This window comes from Vulpes lagopus, chromosome 6 (genome assembly GCF_018345385.1).
Source record: "Vulpes lagopus strain Blue_001 chromosome 6, ASM1834538v1, whole genome shotgun sequence".
NCBI classification, from domain to species: Eukaryota; Metazoa; Chordata; class Mammalia; order Carnivora; family Canidae; genus Vulpes; species Vulpes lagopus.
Window position 1 is genome coordinate 84,769,523 of NC_054829.1, and position 20,454 is coordinate 84,789,976.

Below are 20,454 nucleotides of genomic sequence, written 5' to 3' on the forward strand. Positions count from 1 at the left end.
CTCTCAAATAAATAAATACATCTTTAAAAAAATAAAAGGTGGAGATATCAAAGGAAATATATATTAAAGGACTAAATTGTAGATTCTAATTGTTTGGAAATTTAGAGGAAAACCAAACAAACGTTAACTGAGGGTTTCTTTTTTTTTAAATTTTTTTATTTCTTTATGATAGTCACCCACACACAGAGAGAGAGAGAGAGAGACAGGCAGAGGGAGAAGCAGGCTCCATGCGCCGGGAGCATGGACATGGGATTCGATCCCGGATCTCCAGGATCACACGCTGGGCCAAAGGCAGGCGCCAAATTGCTGCGCCACCCAGAGATCCCTGAACTGAGGGTTCCTAAAGTGAAGGCTATAGGGTGAAGATGCTTCTTGAACTTGGATGGTCAGATTTGCATGGCCCTAGAGAGAGAGCCCCCAGAGATTTGCTCATTGGCCCACTGGGCTTTCTTTTGGGCCATTGATCACTTCCCTATAACTTTTACTTGCCTTTTTACTCACAAGTCTTATGAATTCCTTGAAGACAATGATTCTATTTATTTCACCTTACCTATCCCAAAGCCTTTGGTGGCTGGCACATGATGGGTATTCAGTTATATTTATGAATAGCATCAATGTCTGAATGAATAAGTGAGAGAATTCTCATTGGAAGAAAGAGAATAGCCCAAGAAACAGTGGTGGGTATGGGCATAAGAGATATGAATTGCAGAAGACTATTATGGTTCTACTTTCTTATCTAAAAAAATGGAAGTGGTTCCCAACTTCTGAGGAGAAGATCTTCACATGTTAAGAGAAAGGACTTGATAAACTGCAATGTACTATTAAATCCTAGACTTCACTATTATTCACCCAGGGACAGGTTCTTATTCATCTTTGTAATTGTCATAATGCATAGAAAAGGATAGTAAATGAATAGTTGTTTAATAAAGGAATCAATTTGTTAATCGAATTAAACAATGAATGGGAGGCCCCAGTTTTGCTACTTCTATATTTCTATTTTCCACCTACCTGAGAATGCAGGTAGCCCTCTTATTAGAAAAGTGTCTAAACCCTGGTTAAACTTTGAGAAGCTTGGCATCTTTGCTTACGAATAGAGTTCATGTTTATAAGTCCATGAATATTTTCATATCTCTTTTGATTTTTCAGTAATATTTTAAAAAACCTATTTTTATTTTTTAATTAAAAATGTTTCTAAAAAAAAATGTTTCTAAAAAATAATGTATTATTTTGACAGAGAGTGAGAGAGTACAAGTAGGTGGAGCAGGAGGCAGAGGGAGAGGAAGAAGCAGACTCCACGATGAGCAGAGAGCCTGACATGGGGCTGTATCCTAGGACCCTGAGATCATGACCTGAGCCCAAGGCAGATGCTTAACTGACTGAACCACCCAGGCGCCGCCCCCCCCCAAAAAAAACCTTTTTATACATATTCTTTGGTCATTAGAATTGATTCAGAGTTTTGAAGTTTCCAGATGTATGGCCTCAGGATTGAGTTTTCCACTGTATAGAAAGCATATTTCATTTAAAATATACCTTCACATTGCTCGTGTGGTTCTGCTTATGCAAAGCGGGTTGGGGAAACATAAAGTATCTTTCCTGAAATCCTGATTCAAATATACCCAAAGAAAATAATTTGAGGGCAGCAAGGGCAAGGTTACTATTAAAAGAATGCATTAAAAATTCTAATTAAAAAAAAAAAGATGCCATCTCAAGAGAGATTTGCAGAATTGAGTGGTTTGTTTTGAAGGCTGTAGGAGTGATCTTCCATTCTTCAATTATAGCTTTCAAAGAATATTTCTCTGTGATGTACACTTTCTCTATCTTATAATTTTATTTGTCAATTTTACCTCAGTAAAGCTGGGGGAGAAAAAGAGCGTTTCTCTGCCGGACTCTTAAGCATTGAGAGTCACTGCCTGACCTAAGGCTAAAAGGCTTAAGAAAAGTTTTGTCACCACTAGCCTAAAGAGAAGCACAATGCAGGTCCTACAGATAAAACTGCAGCATCCTGTCTCCAAGCTCTGAGCAATCATCTTTCGTAATACTCCTTCCTTCCATTTTCAACACTGTCAGTCTTCCCCAGGCTGTCACCATCTGCTGCCTGGGTCATTGCTGTTTTGCACAACGGTTTAATATATCTGCATTTTGCTTTTGCTGCAGTGAAATTCATTTTTTATATTGGAGCCAGTTCAGTCAACCACTGCTTTCTTCCTATCTTTCCTCTCCCACGAGGCTCCACTGGCCACTTCTTGCGGGGACTTTCCAGTCATAACTGACCTAGTCAACTTTCTTTCTCCATGTGTTCTTCCCCACAGGCTGTTCTTTCCACTTCCTCCACCCACATTCCAATAGTCTGTCCTTCTCTAGGCCTTTCCCTGCCTGGAATTCCCTCCTCTCTCCTTCGGTGAGACTGGTCAGCCCTGGGTCCCGTCCTATCTTTGCATGAAACCTTCCTCAGTCTGTTCCTGCAATGGGTGATCACCCCATTGTCTACAGTGTTAGAGAATTCTAGCTATATAAGTGATTTTTATCATTTATCAAATTCTACTTCCTAGTATTAGCTTTCATCTGCATGTTTTAACTGGATATTGCTTAATTGAATTAAAAAACCTCAAAGTATGAGAAAAAGGGGTGCCTAGATTATAAAAAGACATGCACACATTAAAAACATATGTGATGTGTTGCAGAAAGAGGAGACATTTATCAATATATTAAATATAGAAACATTTTCTAGCACTGAAAGTTGAAGCAGTACTTGAAGAACACTTTCTCTTTGAGATACTCTTCCTTTATTTAGGTATTTGGAAATGCTCATGTGCTCTTAACTAGCAGAATGTTTATTCTTAAAGCATAATAAAAACCTGCTTCAAGATCTGCAACTTTAATGCTGCTAACTTTCCTTTCGTTTTTTCATGATGCTTTTCCTGGTTTGAATTTATTAAAGGATAATTTTACTTTGAACCCTGAATCTTTTCATGTAATTTTATATTATATATATTTATATTTATGGTACATAATAAATACATTTATAATTATATATACTTACAAATTAAATAAGGTACATTAAAAAATGCTACTTGTGTAGTATGGGCTGTTGTAATTATGCCCTTTACTGGAGAAGCTCTGCTCCTAATAAATATCATGTTGTAACAGCACAAACAGAATGGTGACAAGATGTGCCTCCAAATTTATGGCCCTTGATCTTTACTATCCAGAAATATTTCTCAAAGATCAAACCACAACACACTTTGGCTCTTGGCACTAGAAAACTTGGGCTTTAATGGTGATCAAGTATTGCATGTGATGTGGCGGCTCTTAAAAGGGACTCTTCAACAACATGATGGGGATATACACTGCTCTTTTGTTTCAGAGAACAGACTTTGCCAAGATTGAAAAAAAAAAAAAGACACTTTATAAGAGTATTTTCCTCCTTTGAGTTTTTGATGGTTACTTACCATTATGAGAAAGTGCCATGGGATGTCTCATTTCATTCTGTTGAAGCAGCCACTGGGACCCTGAAGAAAATGTCTGCCATGCAGATCAGTAAACAGAAAGACAAAGAATCTCACACCTTCACACTATTCAGATAGTTTTTTTTCTCCTTTACTGTCCCTCCTGCCTCATCTCTTTTCTCCCCGATTTCTCTTTCCCCTCAACCTCTACCCCCCATCTAATCTCCTTCCAGGTTCTCCACAGGCTTTCCCTCCTATCTTTACCCTCATTCTATTTCCTCTGCTCACCTGAACCTGCTTTTCCTGGTTTTTCTTTCTCTATCACTTTCAAGATAAGATATCCTCACTGTATCTTTCCTCTATTCTCTGAGTCTGTATTCTCTCTACCTGTTCTTTCCTTTGCAGCAAAATCCATGTCTGTGGTCTAGTAAATTGTTGGCTGCATAGGCTCATGTATCATGTGAGCTTGTCTTGTTTGTCCTTTCTACTATGTGTTTGTTTCTTCCAGATGAGTTCCTAGAGTGTGGTAATTTAAATAAAACAGTTGAATGGCCACCCACAAAATACAATGACTCCTTTTTTAAAGATGAAAATTGCTTTAGGATAAATGTTGGCCATTTCCATAATTTAAAAGGCTATTTTATAAAATATTTAAAAATACCTACAAAAATTATGTTTACCACAGGTGAGGCAGAGAATAGGAACTCTGATTAAAAAAAAAAATCTCTTATGTGGATCTTTGTGTAATTAGAATTTAATAAAATTGAAAAATTATATCTATTTTTCATCTAATTGAATATTTCTTTTATCATCCAGAGGAGACTTTAAGCTGATGTCGTAATAAGACATGGCATGCTAAAAAAATAAAAAAATAAAAAAAAATACATGGCATGCTGAAGGCATTAGAGTTAGGCATTCCATTCGTCTTCTTTTTTTCCACCTGAGATTTTTTTTCAATTTTTTTATTGGAGTTCAATTTGCCAACATATAGCATACCACCCAGTGCTCATCCCGTCAAGTGCCCCCCTCAGTGCCCATAACCCAGTCACCCCAACCCCCCACCCACCTCCCTTTCCACTACCCCTTGTTCGTTTCCCAGAGTTAGGAGTCTCTCATGTTATGTCTCCTTTCTGATATTTCCCACTCATTTTTTCTCCTTTCCCCTTTATTCCCTTTCACTATGTTTTATATTCCCCAAATGAATGAGACCATATAATGTGTGTCCTTCTCTGATTGACTTACTTCACTCAGCATAATACCCTCTAGTTTTATTTACGCCAGAGCAAATGGTAGGTATTTGCTGATTCTAATGGCTGAGTAATATTCCAGTGTATACATAAACCACATCTTCTTTATCCATTCATCTTCCGATGGACACCGAGGCTCCTTCCACAGTTTGGCTATTGTGGACATTGCTGTTATAAACATCGGGGTGCAGGTGTCCCAGCGTTTCACTGCATCTGTATCTTTGGGGTAAATCCCCAGCAGTGCAATTGCTGGGTCGTAGGGCAGGTCTATTTTTAACTCTTTGAGGAACCTCCACACAGTTTTCCAGAGTGGCTGCACCAGTTCACATTCCCACCAACAGTGCAAGAGGGTTCCCCTTTCTCCACATCGTCTCCAACATGCATTGTTTCCTGTCTTGTTAATTTTCCCCATTCTCACTGGTGTGAGGTGGTATCTCATTGTGGTTTTGATTTGTATTTCCCTGATGGCCAGTGATGCAGAGCATTTTCTCATGTGCTTGTTGGCCATGTTTATGTCTTCCTCTGTGAGATTTCTCTTCATGTCTTTTGCCCATTTCATGATTGGACTGTTTGTCTCTTTGCTGTTGAGTTTATTTATTTTTTTTTAAACCTTTTTTTTTTTTAAATTTATTTATGATAGTCACAGAGAGAGAGAGAGAGAGGCAGAGACACAGGCTGAGGAAGAAGCAGGCTCCATGCACCGGGAGCCTGATGTGGGATTCGATCCCGGGTCTCCAGGATCGCGCCCTGGGCCAAAGGCAGGCGCCAAACCGTTGCGCCACCCAGGGATCCCTGCTGTTGAGTTTAATAAGTTCTTTATAGATCTTGGATACTAGCCCTTTATCTGATCTGTCATTTGCAAACGTCTTCTCCCATTCTGTAGGTTGTCTGTTAGTTTTGTTGACTGTTTCTTTTGCTGTGCAGAAGCTTTTTATCTTGATTAAGTCCCAATAATTCATTTTTGCTTTTGTTTCCCTTGCCTTCATAGATATATCTTGCAAGAAGTTGCTGTGGCCAAGTTCAAAAAGGGTGTTGCCTGTGTTCTCCTCTAGGATTTTGATGGAATCTTGTCTCACATTTAGATCTTTCCTCCATTTTGAGTTTATCTTTGTGTATGGTGTAAGAGAGTGGTCTAGTTTCATTCTTCTACATGTGGCTGTCCAATTTTCCCAGCACCATTTATTGAAGAGACTGTCCTTTTTCCAGTGGATAGTCTTTCCTGCTTTGTCGAATATTAGTTGACCATAGAGTTGAGGTGCCATTTTTGGATTCTCTATTCTGTTCCATTGGTCTATGTGTCTGTTTTTTTTGTGCCAGTACCACACTGTCTTGATGACCACAGCTTTGTAGTACAACCTGAAATCCGACATTGTGATACCCCTGGCTCTGATTTTCTTTTTCAATATTCCCCCTGACTATTTGGAGTCTTTTCTGATTCCACACAAATCTTAAGATGATTTGTTCCAACTCTCTGAAGAAGTCCATGGTATTTTGATAAGGATTGCATTAAATGTGTAAATTGCCCTGGGTAGCATTGACATTTTCACAATATTAATTCTTCCAATCCATGAGCATAGAATATTTTTCCATCTCTTTGTGTCTTCCTCAATTTCTTTCATTGGTGTTCTGTAGTTTTTAGGGTATAGATTCTTTACCTCTTTGGTTAGGTTTATTCCTAGGTATCTTATGCTTTGGGTGCAATTGTAAATGGGATTGACTCCTTAATTTCTCTTTCTTCAGTCTCATTGTTAGTGTATAGAAATGCCGCTGATTTCTGGGCATTGATTTTGTATCCTGCCACACTGCCGAATTGCTGTATGAGTTCTAGCAATCTTGGGGTGGAGTCTTTTGGGTTCTCTATGTACAGTATCATGTCATTTGCAAAGAGGTCTATTCGATTTTTAAAGCTGCTGTAACAAAGTACCACAAACTAGGTAGTTGCAAAACCCAGAAATGTATTTTCTCCTAGTTCTAGACCAGAAGTCTGAAATCAAGGTGTCAGCAGGGCCATGCACCCTCTGACACCTGTAGGGAAATCTGCCTTTGGATCTTTCTGCTTCTGGTAGTTTGCTGGAAGTCTTTGGCTTTCTTTGGTTTGGAGCTACATCACTCCAAGCTCTGTCTTCATTGTTATCTTTCGCTTTGCTGTGTGTCTCTGTATTTGTGCTCATTTTCTTACAAGGACGCCAGTCATACTGGGTTGGGGGCCACCCTACTTCAGGTAGACCTTCTCTTGACTAATTATATCTGCAATAACTGTTTTTCCAAACAAGGTCTATTCCAAGGCAGATCTTCAAAATATCTTTCTTGTGGGGAATGCAGTTTCACCCAGAATAGGAAGTGTGGGTTCTGGTCTCAATTCTCCACCAATTAACCATGTGACCTTTGGCAAATTACTTAACCTCACTGAGCCTCAATTGTAATAGGTAAATAATTATAGATCCTACCTCATAGTGCTAAAAGGCTTAAATGAGATAAAGCTTAGTGCTTGCTTCAGCAGCACATATACTAAAATTGGAATGCTACAGAGCAGATTAGCATGACATCTGTGCAAGGATGACACACAAATTCATGAAGCATTCCATTTTTTTTTAAAGAGAGAAATAATGCTTAGTAAAATGCCTGGCACATACTAAGTACAAGTCATATTAGTCATTACCCTAGTTATTATATAGGTTGTTATTTTTATTGCTGGGGTCACCATGCTTAGTACCTGGTTCACTGTAGTTGCTCATTACATGTTAAATTTCAGTCACTTAGGGCCGTTATAATTTGTGTACTGATGTTGAAAATGCTGTAAGAGAATACTCAACTACAGAGTGGTTGAGGTTACTATATATTTTTTTTATTTTTAAAGATTTTTATTTATTTATTCATGAGAGACACGAGAGAGAGAGGCAGAAACACAGGCAGAGGGAGAAGCAGACTCCCTGTGGGGAGCCTGATGTGGGACTCGATCCTGGATCCCCGGATCATGCCCTGGGCCAAAGGCAGATGCTCAGCTGCTGAGCCACCCAGGTGTCCCGAGGTTACTATATTTTAGTAAAGGTTTGCCACCTGGATTCTAAGGAATTATTTCATTTACCATGTCTTTTGGAATTGTTTGGAAATGTAGGATATTCCTAGGATAATTTAGTACTCAAGGTCATTACTAATGAAATGAAGTCCAAGGTACCTGAATCCTGATCAGATTTCTCTATGACCTGTCATAATTTTTTTAAAAGGTAAAAAGCTATTTAATTTACATGTAACAAATACAAAGCTAAGATTATTAGACATTGTATGATAATGATGAGCCATGTTTTGATCCAGAAGAAAGAGGGGCAGAGAGAGGTTAAATTACTTTCCGTTGTCACAAAGAGGTTCAAGTGAGTTAGAGGCTAATTAAAATCAGTACTCTGTCATCCAGTAATTCCACTACTGGATATTTACCCAAAAAACAAAAACACTAATTTGAAAAGATATATGCACCCCTATTTTATTGCAACATTGTTTATAATAACCAAGATATGGATGCAACCAAAGTGTCCATTCATAGATGGATGGATGCTTAAGGATGTGAGATATCTATATCTATATATCTGTCTTTAAGTCTATCCATCCATCCATCTATGTAATGGAATATTACTCATTCATAAAAAAGAATAGGGTCTTAACATTTGGGACAGCATAGATGGACCTAGAGGATATAATGCTAAATGAAATAAGTTAGTGAGAGAAAGAAAAATACCATATAATTTTACTCATACTTTTGGAATTTAAGAAACAAAGCAAATGAACAAACAAAGGAAAAAAAAAGACAAAAAAAGAAAAAAAAAACCCAGACTCTTAAATACGGGGAACAAACTGGTGGTTGCCAGAGGGAAGGTGGATGGAAGGGATGGGTAAAATATAAAGGGGATTAAGAGTACACTTACTCTGATGAGCACAGAGTAATGTAGAGAAATGTTCAATCATTATACTATATACCTGAAACTAAGATAACACTGTTAATTATAAATCAATTTTAAAAGGGTAGGGGGAATCAGTACTCTGTCAATTGTTCACACTCCAGAGGACAGAGTACTGAAAAAGGGTTTGAGTGTGTTTTCCAGGTTAGCTGTGTGGACTGTCTCATCCAATATTTGGCCATAGATTACATTTCCTGCTCCTTAGATTAATTTGGCTTTGTCTGTGCCCTGTGGATCTTTGGCACTTCTCTCAGTCCTGTCGTGTCACCTCCTGCTCTACAAACAGAAGGGTGGAAGTAATAGCTACTAGACCTTAATTTATTTGCAGGAATGTCTCAATCAAGAGGTGATTCTACAAGGAAGTTGCCACCTAATTCCAAAAGAGAGTTGGGAAAGAGATTTATTAGGTTCTGTCAGTTCAGAAGGAGCTGCCAAACCTCAAATGGACACTTCAAGTGAAGAGGAAATAAGCCTGAGTGTGATCAGGCTCCAGAGGAAGCATAAATCTTTTCCCTGTTGCCACTGTGTCAGCCACATGGAGGTTCTTCCTCCAGTGTTCGTTTTGGCCCCTGGGACTAGTAATATGCCCTTACTGGTCAGCTAACCATAATTTTTAATCCACTTACAAAAGCAATGTGAAATAATCGTAGCATACCACATTTAAGGAGAAACATTTTCTTCTGCTCAAGTTTTCAGTTCTCCTTGTCCAGCTGCCTAAATACTCTCAGATTCACTTCCTTTTTCTTTGTAAAGGTTTTTCGTGTGTGTGTGTGTGTGTGTGTGTGTGTGTGTTTTCTTGACTGCATGTGTGTAGTTGGTCTCTTGGTCATGAGTCTTTGAAGACAGAAAACCAATTTGAAATAGTTTTAACAGAGAGGAATTTATCAGTTCAAATGCAAATCGTTAGGAAGGGCTGGTGTAGAGCTCACATTAGGGCTGACTAGATCTAGAATCTCACTGTTGGGATTCTACATTTATCTTTTTCCTCTCAGCATTAAGGCTCTTTTTCTCTGAGTTCTCCACTAGCGAGGGAACCTTCTGTGGGAAGACCTTGTTCACATTGCTATAGCCAGACAAACGGAAGAGTTCTAGCACAAACTTGGTCAGGCTCAACAGACTCTGATTAGCTTTGCTCAGTAGAATACAGACAGACAGTCTAGCCAGCCAGGTGGGACTCAGTCATAATCAGCTAACACCAGAGCCACGTGGCTGGACGAGAATTTCTTGAAAGAACAGGTGATGTTTGGGTATTAAAATAATAAGTACTCAATGTATCTGACGTTGTGAAATGTTTTCTTACCTGCTGCTTTGTTTTTTTTCCCAGGATTTTTTCCCTCCTTATGATGGGTTCTCTTCTCTGCTCTTCAGACTGCCTAATTCTGATTTGTTTATAATTTTGGCATTTTTGTGAAAAGTTTGATCTAAGTCATAGTTGTGGTGTCCTCATCTCACTTGTTCTACCTGCTTGTTGTCATGACAGAGGTTCTAATGTGTTTACGTTGCCTTTACCTACAATCTGTTCTCTTATAAAAGATCTGAAATCCTGTTTCTATCTGGGGAAATTAGTTCCTCATGAGATTTATTGACAGTCTTTGTGGAGTAGTCTGTTTCCATGTAATTTCTGCAACTTTTATTCTGTGATGGTGCAAATTCCTTCCTCTCCACGTGATACTGCACACATTGGGTATACCTTTTCTTTTCCAGTGTTAATTCTTTGTCACATTGCTCACCTTTTCCATATTCAGCTACTAATCATATCCCCAGCCATTCTGTTATAGGTAATCCATTTATTTCTTAATGAGTTTAAGAATGAGATTGTCGGACTGCCTTTTGCAAGCAGTACATTAACTATCATGTATAATTTTATCTATTGCTTTGCTTATGCAAAGTGTCAGTCACAAGTGAGTCTTAGAGCTATTACATAAATAGATTTATATGTCTCCAATTCCCATGTCAGTAACACTTTATTAAATATTTATGAGAGTCTGAAAATGCAAGATAAATTATGGAGTTAGATGGGTAACAAAGGTATTATAGCATTCTTTCCATATTCATAGAGGCTAATTTATAGAGAGCCATTCTGATAGACTGTTCTGCGGATATTTATTCAAATCACTAAACACTCGTCTTTTCTAAGTTCCTCGCATCATCTCTGTCTACCAAGAGAAGCAGCCTCATTCAGGTGCTTTGACCTTTCGCTCCTCTCTCAAATACCTTATAATCTCCTTTCTCACAGGAGGATTTGTCAGTGACACAAAACTATCTGTAGGCAGCTGCATGAGAAATTGCCATGTGTAGATGTGAGTAAGAAAAAAAGGAAGATAGCACAAATCAATAGCACTGGAAGGAAAACACCTTGAAACTACAGATACAAAAGGGATTTACAGTTCAAAGGAGAGTAGTATGGCCATATTGTAGCAATAACCTGAAATTTTAGATGAAGTAGATAATTTTCTAAGAAAAAAATTACAAATAATGAAACTGACTAAGTAGAAAATCCAAGAGAGACATCGGGTATATCATTAGAACAATTTATACATGAGTTTGGCATGTTCTCAGATTCAAGATTAATATACATAAAATAGTAGGATTCCTGGAAATCAGCAATTAACCAACTAGAAAATGTCAGAGTTAAAAAATAGACACCATTTACTGTAGGCAGAATAGTGACCTCCCAATTGGCTGTTCACCCTAAAATCTGTGGATAGGTTAGGTTAGTTGGCAAAGGGGAATTCAATTTGCAGATGGAATTAGGTTTAAATTAAAGGGATTATCTTGGATTATCCAGAAGGTTCCAATGTCATCACAAATGTCCTTCAAATATGAAAAAAGGAGGGAGAAGAGTTAGTATTAGAGTGATGTGACAGGAGAAAGACTCTACCTGCCATCGCAAGCTTTTAAGACGGAAGGGACTCATGAGCGTAGGAATGTAGGCAGACTTTAGAAATGAGAAAAGGCAAGAAAGTGGATTTTGCCCTATACAGCTGCTCAGTGTGGAGGAAGATAATTGGCCTTTATTCTCCTGCTGACGTTCCTGAATAAAGCTCCCTGCTCTCTTTGCCTTTCAGTTTTCCACACTCAAGGTTCTAGAGAACTCAGACTCTCCTTCCTTGAGCTTCTGGGGCTCTGAGGAACAGGCATATGTATGAGGCTCACTTAGCCCACAGGGGAAGCAGACACACAGACACACAGGAATTTCTACTCAGGTTCCAGCCACTTGCAGATACGGTAACCCTTTGAATCAGGTCTGGCAGGGAAAAGTGTTAACAGTGTAGAGGAAGGAAGCCCTAATTAAATTTACCTAAATTCCTGTCCAGTGACTTATTGACCACAATTCTTAATGATCAGTTGGCCCATTGGATCATGTGTTATCTTTGCATTAATATATGGAATTATTTTAAATTCGTGATAAAATGATAACTCTTGTGACTTAAATTTTCAAATTAAAAGTAATATAACCCTTCTTGGTTTGGGTGTTCCCAGAACAGACATGAAACAAAGATTTGAATAAAAAAAATCACTTTAGGGAAGTGATCCAAGGAAGCATGTTAAAGAAGTGAAGTCAGACACGAGGAAAAAAGTCAATGAAGGCTGCTTATGGAGAAGGTGATGGCTCTGGGCAGCTGGGTCCCAGTCATGTGGGGCCCTCTGAGAGGGCTAAAATTCTTCAGAATTAACTCCCATAGGAAGCTCCAGCCTAAGGCTTTATAATTCAGAATTTTCAGTTTGCCCTATATGGGTAAGCATAGCATCTCTTATGATTCAAGAACTCCTCTAAGCAGAGGGACACTATTTTTTTTAATTCTTTTAAATTTAATTTTGTTTTATGAATGGTAAATCTTTTACATAGTTTAAAAGTCAAAACTATGCAAAAAGGGATGAGTAAACTAAGATACGTATATTTCTTTTTGGGGGGAGAGAGAGAGAGGGGTGTTGAGGAGGGACAGAAGATGAGAGAGAGAGAGAGAGAGGGAGAGAGAGAGAGAGAGAGAGAGAGAGAGAGGGAGAGAATCCCAAGCAGACTCCATGCTGGGCTTGATTTCATGACCCTGAGATCATGACTTGAGCCAAAAATCAGGAGTAGGATGCTCAACTGACTAAGCCACCTAGGTGCCCCTGAGATATGTATATTCTTATTCTTCCTTATTTTTTTTACACAAAATGCTTGGTATATATATTGTTCTATATTTTGTTGTTTTCACTTGACATTGTTGCCTGTAAATCACCCTTATTAGCAGTTCTCAGAACTTTTCCTTGTTTTGTTTGTTTGATTTTATAGCTTCATATAATTTCATTGTGTTGAAGTATCAGAAGTTTTTTCAATAGCATTTAGGCTATTTCTGTTTTTTATATTACAAAAGTATCATTTGAAATTATTATCATTATTGCAAAATTATTATTTTTCTAAGTAAACCATGAAAGTATGTTGTTTTTTAACTTTAGAGGTGGATCTTTAAGGTAAAATTCAAGAAGTAGTATTGCATGGTTAAGAGTAAGTGCACATAGTTTTTTAGGTATTACTATATTATCCATAAAGTTACAAAATATTGTACCTCTCACATTAATATGTAACAATACCTTTTTCTACTCAGCCTTACCAACACGAGTATGCTGTCAAATATTAACATTTTAAAAAATCTAGTAGGTATAGTTATACTTTGAATTTTTCTACTTTGAGAATTCCATCTTTTTTATTTTTACGGGCTGGGAAATTTGTATACCTTTTTTGGGGGTCAACTTTATATTTTGTACATTTTTTTTTAAGATTTTATTTATTCATGAGAGACATAGAGATAGAGATAGAGATAGAGGTAGAGATAGAGAGAAGCAGAGACACAGATAGAGGGAGAAGCAGGCTCCATGCAGGAGCCGGATGTGGGACTCGATCCCGAGACCCCAGGATCACGCCCTGGGCTGAAGGCAGGCGCTAAACCACTGAGCCACCCAGGGATCTCCTGTATGTTTTTTTCTATTGGCATTTAAAATTGTTTTTTTATTTCTCAATTTCTAAGAGCTTTTACATATTAAAGTGACAAATTGAAGATTTATTTTTTGTGGTACACATTGCAAATATTTCGTCATTAGTCTTGACTTTGCTTTTTTGAAAAGTTATCTGACTTTATTCTATAATTTTATATTATTTATCAAATTTTATTGAATTTGGATCATAACTAGAAAGGCTTCCTGTGTATCTGTGCTTTCTTCTAGTACTTGTATATTTTTTATTTGTTTGTTTTTGTTTAACATTTAGATGTCTAAGTCATTTAGAGTTAATTGTGATATATGGTGTGAGGTAGGATTCCCCTTTGTGTTTTTCTAGATGGCTACCCCTTTTACTCAACCTCATTTTTTAAAAAGTCCATCATTTTCTCCAGTGATTTGAGATGACACTTTTATCATGTAATAAGTTTCCATGGTGCTTGTATCCATTTCTGAATTTTCTCTTTTTTTCTGTTAATCTGTCAAGACATACCAATATCTCACTGTTTTATACATAAAGGAGACTTCAGAGCATATTTAAACCTGTATATTTAACATGGTTAGTTAATCCACCGCCACATAACTGTATTTAACTCAAGAAACGTAATTTCTGTCACCTATCCCTTATTTTTGGACTACTAGTATCTTCCTTCCAATTTTAACAGTAAATGTTATTATCATGTTATCTTTGCCTTTCCAAATATTATGTAACTGGACTTTTTAATGATTCCTTATGTTGATTGCCAAATTGCCTTTTAAAACAGAACACAGATGCACAACTCTCAAAAAGTTAAAAACATTTTTTCATTTAAAATATTTTTTAAAGTTGTTACTTTAGTCACTAGAGGCTAATATATATACTTCTTAGATCATTAAAAAGGTTAGACACTTTCTCATATGTATGTACATTCACTAATTATCATTTCTTCTTTGTGACTTGCTTTACATGTTGCCTTTTATTTCATTGTCTTCTTGTTGATTTATATGAACTTGTATATAAGGACATTAATCCTTCATTAATCATGTTTACTGCAATGCTCAGTTTATTTAGTTTTTAATGTTTTTTGTATGTTATGAGGCTGATATTTTAAACTTTGGGTTGAAAACCTATGACTCTGCTTAGTGACTTCTGAAATAACTTCAAATTTAAAGGTTGATATGTATCCATAATGTTTATAGAAAATGTAAAAGCAATTTTGACTTGCTAGTGATTTCCATCCCTGGACTACTGTAGATTTGAAGCAGTAAATTAGGAGACAGAGCGATATTATAGACACAAACTCTTACAGCTTTAGAAGTTACATCTGATGACAAAAAAAAAAAAAAAGAAGTTACATCTGATGAAAGGACAAGAGACTTTCTAAAAATATCACACAGAAATCCTCAAAATTAGAACAATTTAAGGCCATTGAAGGTAGAGCAAATAAACCTAGCAAAGTGCCCACTTAGTAAAGTGCCCTAAGCTGATGTTCATAAAGTGATTGTAGAGTTATGAAAATATTAAATGATGTTTAGGTTATCATGGGGAAAAGCAAAGTGTTAATAGAAACACTTTGAACTCAAATAATTTTTTTAAAAAATGCTTAGAAGTGTAAAATCCTTAGCCAACCAGGAAAATTGGCTGTGAAGAATGACTTTGTTCTTAGGGGTACCAGTGAGATGACGTTTTATAAAAATTATTTGTCACCTGTTTTATATGGCTTCCTAGATTTTAAGTTCTTTGGGAATAAGGACCATGATTTACTCAATTCCCTTTTAGTGCCATTTATCAATAGGGACTGAATGCCAGCTGAGTGCCATTGTTCTATAAACTTATTTTTTAACTTGCTTATTATCCCACTTTCCCAGGGAGGAAACAGAAGCTTGGAGAGGTTATGCTCTTTACCCAAGGTAGATTTTGAGCCCAGGACTGTCTGACCCTCCCCACATGGCTAATTTCTTTCTCATGACACCTGATACAGTGTCATACCTAGATTTCTTTTACTGTTTGCCAAGTAAATCAGAAAATTAATTATTTTAATTATTAATTATTGTTAACAAGAGGTTGGAAGTAGGTGACATAGTTTCTAATTTTGTTGGAGAAATAAGACGTACACAGATCTCAATCAAATCATAATTTAAAGTTCATTATTTTAATTGCCTTTCTCAGAGCAACTGAGTCAGCCCTGAAGGGTTTCCAAAGCAATGATTAGATCCTTCTAGGCATTAGAAGAATTTTGTATTTGTTTTTTGGAGGAATATAGTTCTCATCAGTTGACATCAGGATCAAAGCAATATATGGTCATGTGTTGGGTGCTTTGTCACCCTTCCCTGCACTGAATTCTTCACTGGGACTGGCAATCTCTTAGTCTTGTTGATTATAAAAGTGAAATAAAAGACAGCTCTTTGTCTTTAAAGCCTTCCCTGTCTGTGGTTTGTTGTCGAGTGTTCTCCTACATCATTTTCCACATTCCATCGTGCAAAAATGTTTTTGTGGAGATGATGGCTTTTGCAAGTCACTTTTATACCTTTTCTAGCCACCTAAATATTGCCACCCTCCCCAATTTTTAACAATTTTGATGAGGTATGACATTATATTTTATGTGGAATTAAAAACATGCTTACTTAGTAAGATGAAGCTATTTGCACACTTGTCCTTTGTACTTGTTGAGTTATTGCTTCAAAAACATATTTGGCCTTCTTTCTCACCATAAACCAGTCAAGCAAGACAGATACTATATTAAATAGAGGTTTAATTTCCACATTCAGTGTAGGAAAACATACAAGATTTATGCAGTTTTGTGATGCAAAGGTGAAAAGGTTGTCAGGGACTTTTCAAATGTTTTATAAATCTGAGTGTCCAGGTGTTGGACGAGGGATGTGGATAAGTCACTAGAGGCATTGATGAATTTCTCAGATCACAGTACCTTTTTTCAGAGTATACAACAAATGTCAAAACTGGTCACCTTGTCTAGTTTGATTTCATTTGACATAGAAAGCTCCATAACTAAGAGGGTGAGCATAGATAATGTTCCTTCCAAGAAAACCAATTCTATCTCACAGTTTTCAACAATGCCTAATGTAGTACCAAGAACACAGTAGGTCCTCAATTAATAACAAATATTTGCAAATGGAGGCAATGATAAGGGAGGGGGAGAAATTTTCCTAAGTATTTCTCCACATTCTGTCTTCTAATTTATACTAAAATACCTCTTGTCTTTTCTCTTACCTATAAGGTAGAGTCTTACCTATAAGACTCATTTATGTCTCTCTTATCAATGCAGTGCCTGATTCTACCGGTGTCGAGTCAGAGGAAAATCAGCTGAACATGTAGAATGCACATTGCAGGAAATCTTGCAGATGCAGATGTGAATTAGCATTAATTGGAGTTGGATGGGCAAATATGGGGAAGAGAGGCTATTAGGCTTGGTTAATGATTTGCCCAAGGAGTTGGTGAAAATGTGTGGTGTACTTAGGAAGCACTCAGGTAGATGATGATTACTTAAGTATAGAGTGTGCTGGAGGAGTAGGGCAAGGATTAGAGGAGCATTTGAGGGCAGTGAAGTTGGCTAAGAAAAACTATGCCAAATTATAATTTAAATATTATTTGGTCATAACATGCCTGCTTAAATGGTCTTTTTCTCAAGCTCTTTAACAATGGCCTCAATATATTGATTCTCAAAATAACATTGTTTCACTCTTAAGGAAAAATGCTGTTCATTTAATCTCCCTCCTCAGTACTAACCTTTAGCAGCCTCTAATATGAAGACAAGTCATTGAAAGTTACATGATGACAGACGGTGTGTGCCAGCTAAATGGAGGGCAAGATGCTGGCAGATGGTCTTAAGAACAACTTGAAATGGTAGTATGTATGTTTGTATGTTTGTATGTATGTATCTAATGCTCCCTCCCCTTTTTACTCCCTCCATCCTGAAATAGCCATACTCCTGTAGTACCACCCTCTACTTCACATCCTCCTATCCTCATTCCCTTGGAAATGCAAGCAGCATCCCAACTGGAAATCTTGCAACAACACCTTCTTGTTGTGCTTCATCCTCAGATTGTATACTCTTCTTAGTGATATTTCCACTCCTTTCCCTCTTTTAGCATCTCAATCTACTGTTGATTCTAATATGCTATCTATTCAGTTAATAAAACTAGTTGATACTCATTTTAACTAATCTTTACCTATTTAAAATGCTCTTAGGATTATTTTTCTCCATGAATTCATGATATTTCATGATTCTCACAAGAAACTCCACAGAAACTATCTCATTCTGACCCATGTAAGAGGCTGATAAAATTATCATGTATTAGTGACAACCAAGGACACTAACCAAGGTTAATGGCAAGCTACTCTTTGGAAGAAATGGTTTGTATCAGAATGTCACTGGAAAAGCTAAAGCTATCAAGTCATTTAGCTCTCCTTTCTTAAATCATTGAAATGTTTGGTGCCTTATATAGTGGAATTTTCTGAGAAGTTTAAAGAAAATAGGAAACTATATGTATCTTAGTGTATAACCGTGCTGGTATTCAAATCAGTTTGTGTTTGGATTCTAGAAAAATATGGTTTGTGTGAATTGTTCTGGAAAATATTCAATTAAAATGTCATAAAATGAACAGAAAAAGGCTAGGCACCTGTCTTACTAGTATCTGAATATAGACTATGCCTGATAAAGAAAAATAAGGTTCTTAATTGACCTTTGATTTATTCAAGACCATCATGAAGACTGAATGGCACATTAATTAAACAGCACATTAATAAAGTAAACCCTGTAAATTTAGTCCAGTTCAATCGCACAGCTCTGAGTATTGTTTTGCTTTTGTCTTTTGGTTTAGGTGGTAAACTCAATTGATGAAACGTCAAGATAGAGAATACCTACCATGCTACAAATCAGTATTTTCACAACATACATAATATTGTATAGGTGTTGGTTTTAGTGTTAGTGATAGTAGTAGTAGTGGTAGCAGCAGCAGCAGCAGCAGCAATGAAAGTCATGGCGATAATATATACAGGCAATGTGTTGTTATTGCTACTTATGCTATTCTTTCTACATTATGTTTCCAGGTAAGCACATTCTTGTTTGGTCAGGTACTGTTCTGGGTATTTCATAAAGATTATCTGTAAACATCCCAACAACCTAACTAGGTAGATGGTGCTATTCCACCTTTTCATGAGTAGAGACTGCTCAAATAGCTTAAGCAATATACCTACAGTCTTACAACTCATAACTTGGTAGAGCCAGGACTTGAATTCAGATTCTTAGCTCCAAAACTCTTGCCTGTTTCAGTACATTGGGCTGTCCTATTGTCCTGTCTCTATTTGTCCACATGATACAAAGTAAGGGAATTGTACAAATGCATAATTTGGCTTTTTCCTTTGGGTCAGTTTAGATGCACTGTAGAACTATTGTCTCACTTTGTCCTGGCTTGCCTTTTTCCCTGCATATTCATATAATTGGCTGTGTTTATATCTTTCTGATGTGTGTATGTAAATAGCCTACTTGTCACATGACCACATACCAGATGGGCTGGTCATTTGGCCCTTTGGTGGCTGACTCACATCCAGGTGGCTCTGCCAGTCTTTGACATGGTAGAATGGTATCTGATGTATTCAGATAATGTTAGCTATTTAGTATTGAGAACAAAGGCTCATGCAAAAATGGAGACCACATTCTTTTCTCTGACAGTAAGGAAGGCCTCTGCTATTTTAGGATGCTTATTACATGTCTAACACTTCCCCATGTGTCATCTAATTCCACTGTTAACTCTAAAATGAAAATAATGTATTAAGTCCCTTAAATTTTCCAAGAACTAAAACACTCAACTGAATACTGTGTGGGACTCCAGATTTCCCATTTAAAAATAATTTAGGGTTGTGACCTACAACCGTATATGCCCCAAAGCACCTCCTCATTGCCATCCGTTGCTATATCTCAAAGAACGTAAATCAATTTTAGACATGCCTTAATCAAAATATGACTGAGGTAGCCGCTCTGGAGGAAATAAACATAAGCATTTCTTAAACAAATATAAATGTTATTTGTACCATTGATAACCTCATTAATATAATGAGACTTTTCCTAATGATGCTAAACTTTATTCTTTTCTTTTCCCTTCTTCAATTCATAATGCAAATATGGCCAACACTACTAGTTAAGTCATTAATTGCTCTGCAGCCGTTAACATGAAGGTATTGAGGGATGAAGGTATTCAGGGCCTTTCCAGATCGTGTGCATTATATAAGGAATTTAGGATCTGTGCTTCACTGTGATTATGTAACATGATGGGTGCTTAGGCTCTCAGCAATACACTTTGTGGGATTCACTGAGCTCATGTCTGTGAAGTTCCTGTCCTTATGAAACAATATAGCAATAAAGTGAAGACTGGGAATAAGGAATGATACCTCCTAAGACCCCTTGTCTTAGCCACTGTCATAATAGTATTCAGATTTGAGATTTATGGGAGGTGTATGGGTAAATATTGCCGGCACAATTTGCCTTCGGAGGTGGTGACTTTCCAAGCCAAGCTGAAATCAAATTATTATTTCCTCTCTATCTAGTCTAGGAGATGTACTCTCTTTATCTTTTAGGATTCCAAACTGGCTTTACAAAAACATTATACAAAACACTTCAGAAATGCTTTTTTCCTTACCTTAAGGGTAAATGGTGGGAAAATGACATAATTACCAAAATTTTACACTTAGCTAAAGATAATTGTGTAATTAGGAACAATTTGAAGGCATAAAGTTGAAAATGTCATTTGAGAGGTTTTTAGCATGTTTAAAGGAGCATGTTAAATTTCTAAGTGGAATTATCACCCATAATATGTAAATATAGTTAGCAATAAGGG

General features: G+C 36.9%; 1 protein-coding gene and 1 non-coding gene across 2 annotated transcripts in view; both read left to right on the forward strand.

Moving 5' to 3' along the window:
* The window catches only part of ARHGAP24 (Rho GTPase activating protein 24), a 504,876-nt gene that overhangs the window by 19,785 nt on the left and 464,637 nt on the right, over positions 1-20,454 (forward strand). The window lies entirely within an intron of this gene.
* Positions 7,178-7,284, forward strand: LOC121493978. Its single transcript, XR_005988627.1, has one exon. It is a non-coding gene; the product is annotated as a U6 spliceosomal RNA (small nuclear RNA).